At 48.4% G+C, this 7,014-nt stretch overlaps 1 long non-coding RNA gene across 1 annotated transcript in view; it reads right to left on the bottom strand.

Moving 5' to 3' along the window:
- LOC126538752 (uncharacterized) overlaps window positions 1-7,014 on the bottom strand; it is a 316,846-nt gene that overhangs the window by 91,279 nt on the left and 218,553 nt on the right. The window lies entirely within an intron of this gene.

Here is a 7,014-nt window from a genome sequence, read left to right as displayed (position 1 = left end):
CTGTTTTAAGGTGTGATAGTATCAGTTCCGGCAGCTGTGACGTAGTAGTGACGGTGAAGTAAGCGCCGAAACTGTAAATGACAAAACTTACGTCTTGCTAGGCGAATCTGTGCCCTCAAAAGCCCGTCGAAAATTTCATCAGTGGGTCAAGCGCTTTGGCTTTAATACATGAGTGATCGAATTTTCCAGAGTAACCACTGGTGCCCGCGTGTCTTCCACAAAGGGCTACTCATTTGATGCGAATGTACATGTAATCCGATTGCACAGGCTTCGGCGACAACACAGAGCAGATAAATCCATTATAACCTTCGAGAAACTTCCGATACCTGCAGGTGCGTCCTCCACTGAGCGATAACATTTGTTAGACGGTGAAAAGCGGTGATCCGATAAAGATGAACAAGTACACATGTCAATAGCTTCCCCTTAAAACAAAAGGTTGTCCCGATGCTACAAACACGAAAGCTAAAGAAAGACCGCACATAGTAAAGAAAAAAACAACAATATAAGAAAGAAGCTAAATCCCTACGTTCATCAGCGGGCATAGAAAAGCTTGCGATACATTGAGGTACCTCCTCACTTGCGGAAATAAGCACGCGCAAGGCGGCTCGCTTCAAAACGCGCGCCGCGCGAGGCTTTTTCGCGGCAAGAATTCCCTGCCACGCGAGGATGGGTTCCCGAACCCACCTTTTTGCGGCGCCGCGTTTCCGCAAATCCGACCGAGCCAATCACAGGCGCTGAAATCACGCCGGCGCTGGTGCCACTGCTCTCACCGGCGAGCCCGACCGGCGCGCGCGCCGTGTCCCAGCAGCCCGGAAGGAACAACGACTGAAACGCGCGGATTCTCTCGTTTTAACGCGACAGCGTTAAGGAGCTCGTGTCGCAGAAAAGCCGGTGTCGTCAGTGTCGGCGTCCGCGGCGTTGGCCGTGAGCGACAAATCACGGCAGGCACTTCATAAATAAAAAGCAACTTCGAAGATGGGCTCGGTAGGAATCGAACCAGGGTCTCCGGAGTGTGAGGCGGAGACGCTACCACTCAGCCACGAGTTCGATGCTTGAAAGCGGTACAAAAGCGCTTCTAGTGAATGCGGTGTTGCCTTAGAAACGTGCCGTAGAAAGTTATACTGCGGTGTATATCGGTAATTATGAGCATGTAACTTACACAAGTCGCATTTACACGAGTAGCGAAGTACGTTTCCGATACATTTCTTCTGTGCTTACCGCACACGCAGAGCCATCTTGCGGCAAACACAGAAGACCCCCTCCTCTCAATGTACGGCGCTGCCCCGACAGATGGCGCGCCACGCGCGCATTGGGGCTGTGCGCGGACCGGTGCCAGGCGCGTCGCGGCCCCGACTCCCTCTCCCCTGACGACGCTTCGCCGTGCTCCCAAACGGGTTGCAGAATCAAGCGCCGTTCCTTTCTTTAGATTACTATCTACCTATCTCTCTGCCCGTGCCGATAACGACGTTTGGCTGACGTAGATCGTTTCCCCCTCCGAGACACCGAGTTCTTTGGTTCGTTCCATTTGCTCAGGCGCACGTTTCGTTGCCACGCCGAACACTGCGTTGCTCGACGCTGAGCGCGTGATAGGTGGGCGCAAAGTCCGATGCTGGGCGCCTCGTAAGTGATCGCTGCGCCGTAGTGCATTGTCTTACACCCCTTGGCGGGTCGACGGGAAGCTGTCGCGTTCCACTCTTGAAGGCGAAGCTTAAGCGTCCTCCAATTTTTTAAGTGCGCCGCCTTGCAATGGCTAATTTCCGCAAGTGAGGGCGTACCTTTACGTGGATGACTTCATGTCGTGCACGGCGCCGCAGCGCTTGCGAAATGTCGTCTGGCATGACATTATAGTCTAGTGCGTAATGCGTCGGATGATACTGTAGGAGCCAAAATAGCACCCTTACCGTTTTCCGCTAAGTCCTCGTCGGCGTATCGGAGTCCAGACCCAAATAGTGGTGGTCGACGTAGCGTCGCTGAAAATTTTAGTGTCGGCTTTCGGTTTTCTGCTCGTTCTTCATGGGCAGGAGGGCGACCTGTCGGGCTTCGTCGGTGCGCTGTAGATAGGAGGCGACGTAGATTTTCTTCGTCGGTGAGCTGCGACAGCTTGTCGTCGAGAGTCGTCGTCGGGCTCCTGCGTAAACAAGCTTGAATGTTGTGTTCTGCGTTGCTTCTTGCACCACCGTTTTTCAAGAGAAGGTTATGTACGGCAGGACGGCTTCACACATCTTGTGTTCGAAGTAGAAGCAACTCCATTGCAAACATGTCGAGGAGGGTCTTGTTCAGGCGCTTATTAAGACCATTCGTCTGCGGCTAGGGGGTACTTCTTTCCCTGTCACATGCCTGGCTGTGTGCAAAGTGGTTTGGTGAGTTCTGCTGTCAAGGCCGTTCTTCTGCCGATCATGAGGACTTCGCAGACACCATGTCGCAGCAGAATGTTCCCCACGCACGATTTAGCGACGTCAGATGCACTACCTTTTGGCACAGCTTTCGTTTCGGCGTAGCGGGTAAAGTCGGGCGCCGCCAGTAGTACTTTTATTCTTGCGAGCGCACAAAAAAAAAAAAAGAGTCTCCAGGTTGTATAATCGTGTGGGACAAGCAGCACTACTGAGCGGAATGTTGCAGACACAACCAGGAGGTAGTATGCGCAGGCTAGCCAAGATTTCTTCACCAGGACGTCGTTCACTTGGCCACACGTAATCGGTCAACATTTTGCTCTATTCAGAGTCCGTCCGAGACAGCGGGACGGCCGCGCAAATTATGAATACTTGAATTATCTGTCAATTCTTTTCAAAGCGAACCCGTCGTTGGCTAAGAGCTGAACTCGCGAAGAGGTAGTTCGTTTTGGGTTCTGTTGCTGTGGATTGGCTATCGGCCTGTGGCCCAGGCAGCCCTCGCTAGTAGCACGAGGCGGCTAGACACGCGGGCGTCGCGCGTGCTTGCGTTGGTTGCTTCGGAGGCTATCACTTGCCCTTGTGGTCTGTTTGGCTTTGCTCTTTCGTTGTTCGCCATTGCTGGAAGAGCGCCATTGCTGGAAGAGCGCCAGGCGCTCGAAGAGATGGCGGAAAATTACTTCGACCACCCCTGCCGACTTTCTGAACATACGTTTCCTTGCATACTCTACGAACTGGAGGAGCCTCGGGTGTAAGCGTAGAAGCGGTCATTCCAGACAGCACAAGGAATTGCGCCCTGCGGTTCTTCTACATCGGCCTGTTGGTCTGACCTAGATCACTGTTCCCGACACTGTCCATGAAGTTACCCTCCTAATTACTGTGCTGGTCGGTAGGAGGTCTCCGTGAGTTTTCTCGTCACTTCCGCTTCAAAGACAAGCCAAAAAGACATGTGCATGTGAGATCGAATTCGCAGTGCTAGCGCCAGCGTCAATACAACAGAGATCGCTATTAAGCAGTCACAAGGCTTCCATTCCACCTAAGATGCTGCAGCGCTTCCTTAGTTCCGCTTTAAAAACTATGGAGTCAGGACGGGGAGACGTTCTGGAGATTTGCTATTTGCCTGCCTTTTCTGCTCTAGTTTCGGAATGCCGCACTTTCGTCCTCAATTTCACGGCACAGCGCGCACTTGACAGCACCCAGCTATTTTATGTTACTGTGCGCAGCCAATGCAGGGCCCGTACATCGTAATGCTCGATGTCATGTTCCATTGTTTCAAGCACCCGACGTGCCGTGAGGCAGATAACAGCGACAGCGGCAGCATGGCGGCGAAAGAAAAAGAAGGAAATTTGATTTAGACCGCCATTAAATGCGGCGCTAAGAACCAGTTCACTGTTTTGTTGCGCTCGTGACTTTGGAAGTGCTGCCATAGCATTCCTGGTGCGTTCATTGTGCAAGCTCCTGGTAGCGGAGGACATAGCGCTGCACTCTGCCAACTCATTTACGCTTGCGATACCTTCTGTCGGCTGTGAATGAAAAAGAATGATAGAAATAAAATAGTTCAAGCATTGCGTGAACGCCCGGCACTGCACATTCATACTTTCAAACTTGGGAGATATTTATTTTATATTTAATGATCAAGCAGGAACAATCTGCTCTTTTTCGATTAGCTCATCGTATGATGACGTAGTTTCAGAGGCGGCAGCCTGTCCTCTGTTGGTCGCGTCCTCCCCTTATTTCACCCCCGACTTGGAAGTGGCCGATTTCGTGACGTAAGCGGCGAAGCGAACGGTGGGCTTTCCTAACCGTTATCAGATTCCGCATCAGATTTGCTGATGACGTGGCCTTTCGCATGGAAACTCGGTATGGTATTTAGTGGAGCGGTCGAGGGCACTCTTCGGTTACGGTGTGACATTTTGCAACTGGTGCTTGTGTAATCCTCAATGACGTAGAAAAGCAGTCTATGTATCGTCGTAGAAGACTTCTTAGCTGTTGCTGCTTACTTAGAGCCCAACGGCCTATAGTACTCAACGGCCGAACTGACTCTAGCGCACCAAGCGGATGGGATTAACTCCTTCCGGTTTCAGTTTTGGGCGTGCGCGTTTTTAACGCTAGCTGGCACGCGTTACTCCAAATGCGCTACTCGGTGCCTTTACTTTCTTTTTTTTTGTACTGCTGCTCAATCGCACGCGGTCTTTGTGTGGAATCGTTCTATTATTTAAAAAAGATCTAATTACGCACACATTTTGCAAACCTCAATTGAAAACTTGCAAGTGCCATTTCCTAACGGAGACGCAAGACGCCTTGTGAGATAACTAAATGTCTATTTTACTTTGTAAAAAAACTCGAATTGTGCTTTTTGTGCATTCATTTAACGCTGTAGCACTAGTTAAGCAGCAGTAATTTCCGTACGAAGCTACACCGGATGGCGTCCGCTAAAAAAAGTAAGTTACAAGCATGTGTTATTTTGGTATTTAGACCTTATAGGAATGCAGCATGTACAGGGGATAAGTGAGAAAGTGTTGAATTGGCGACATTTGAAACAGAAACAATTTTCTTTTACGTAGATGGCGTCGAAGATACCAAAATCATTCCAAACAGTACTATAAATTATGAAGGAAACATCTGATTGCCAAGCAATCTCCCATTCCCGGCACTTTTTCTTGCACTTCAAAAGCACAAATGCACGGGCCAGAACAACTTGTCTTCAGCCGACGTGATACTACACTACGTGCTCCGAGGTGACAACAAAGGCTCTCAGCTAGACCGTGCTAGACGCTCCGAGCAGGCTTTCTATTTGCACTCAAAAGAAACGCATGGGTGCAAAGCCTGTTTTTAGTCACTCAGAGGACAAAATGTTCGAGTTCCTGGTTTTAGAGCCCGTCGGCGCTAGCTTTCGTGCGTTCTGCCAGCGCAGCATCATCATCAGCAGCAGCAACTTGTTTTATGTCCACTGCAGGACGAAGGCCTCTCCCTGCGATCTCCAATTACCCCAGTCCTGCGCCAACTGATTCCAACTAGCGCCGGTGGATTTCCTAATTTCATCACTCCACGTAGTTTTTGTCGTCCTCGATTGCGCTTTCCTTCTCTTGGTACCCATTATGTAACCTTTATGGTCTAGAGGTTGTCTAACAGGCGCATTACATGACCTTCCCAGCTCCATTTTTTCCTCTTCATGTCAATTAGACTATCGTCTATACAGGTTTGCTCTCTGATCCAAGCCGCTCTCTTTCTGTCTCTTAACGTCCATGCCTAGCAATCTTCATTCCATCGTTCTTTCCGCGGTCCTTAACTTCTTCTCAAGCTTGTTTGTCAGTCTCCAAGTTTCTGCCCCATATGTCAGCACTGGTAAAATGCAATCATTGTACGCCTTCCTTTTCAATAGTAATGGTAAGCTTGCAATCAGGAGCTGGCAATCTGTGCCGTATGCGATTCAACCCATTTTTATTCTTCTGTTTATTTCCTTCCCATGGTCATGGTTCTCTGTGAATAATTGACCTAGGTAAGCGTACTCCTTCACAGACTCTAGAGGCTGACTGGCCATCCGGAACTCATGTTCTTTTGCCCGGCTATTTATCATTATCTTCGTATTCTGCATATTAATCTTCAACCACACTCTTACACTGTCTCTGTTAACGTACTCAATCATTTGTTCTAACTCGTCTGCATTGTCGCCGAATAGAACAATGTCATCGGCGAACCGAAGGTTCCTGACATATTCGCCGTCGATCTTTACTCCTAAGCCTTCCTAGTTATTTAGCTTGAATATTTCTTCAAAGCACGCACTGTATAGCATTGAAGAAATTGTGTTTCCCTGCCTGACACCTTTGTTTATAGGTAGCTTCCTGCTTTTCTTGTGTTGAATTAAAGTAGCTGTAGAACCCCTGTAGATATTTTCCAAGGTATTTACGTAAGCATTATGTACGCCTTGAATACTCAATGCATCTATCAGTGCTAGTATCTCTGCTGAGTAAAATGCCTTTTCATAATCCATGAAAGCTATACAGAGAGGCTCATTGTTCTCTGCGGGTTTCTCTATAACCTGAGTATTCACATGAATGTGATCCATTCCAGAGTATCTCATCCTGAAGCCAGCCTGTTCCCTTGTTTGACTAAAGTCCAGTGTTGCCCTTATTCTATTTGAGATTATTTTGGTAAATATTTTATATAAAACTGGGAGTAAGTTAATGGGCCAGCTATTTTTCCTTTTTTAACGTCTCCCTTCTTCTGAATTAGTACAATGTTTGCATTCTTCTAGTTTTCTGGGACCCTTGCAGTCGATAGACACTTCGCATAAAGAGCCGCCAGTTTTGCAAGCAATATGTATACTCCATCTTTCATTAAATCGACTGTTATTCCATCTTCTCCTGCCACTATTCCTCGCTTCATGCCTTGCAAGGCCCTTCTGACCTCATCGCTAGTTATAGGAGGAGTTCCTGTATGCTGTTCATAACTGTTTATAACTGAGCTATCCTGACTCCTCTGGGTACTGTACAGGTCAGTATAGAATTATTCCGCTGTTTTAATATATCTTCGAGATTGCTGATGATATTACCCTGCTTATGTTTCAGTGAATACATTTTGGTTTGTCTTATTCGAACTTTCTTTCTCACCGATTTGAAGCTGCATC

The sequence above is a fragment of the Dermacentor andersoni genome, chromosome 8 (assembly GCF_023375885.2).
Source record: "Dermacentor andersoni chromosome 8, qqDerAnde1_hic_scaffold, whole genome shotgun sequence".
Taxonomy (NCBI): domain Eukaryota; kingdom Metazoa; phylum Arthropoda; class Arachnida; order Ixodida; family Ixodidae; genus Dermacentor; species Dermacentor andersoni.
The sequence above is the reverse complement of the archived record's forward strand: the minus strand, read 5'-3'. Positions and strand labels throughout refer to the sequence as shown.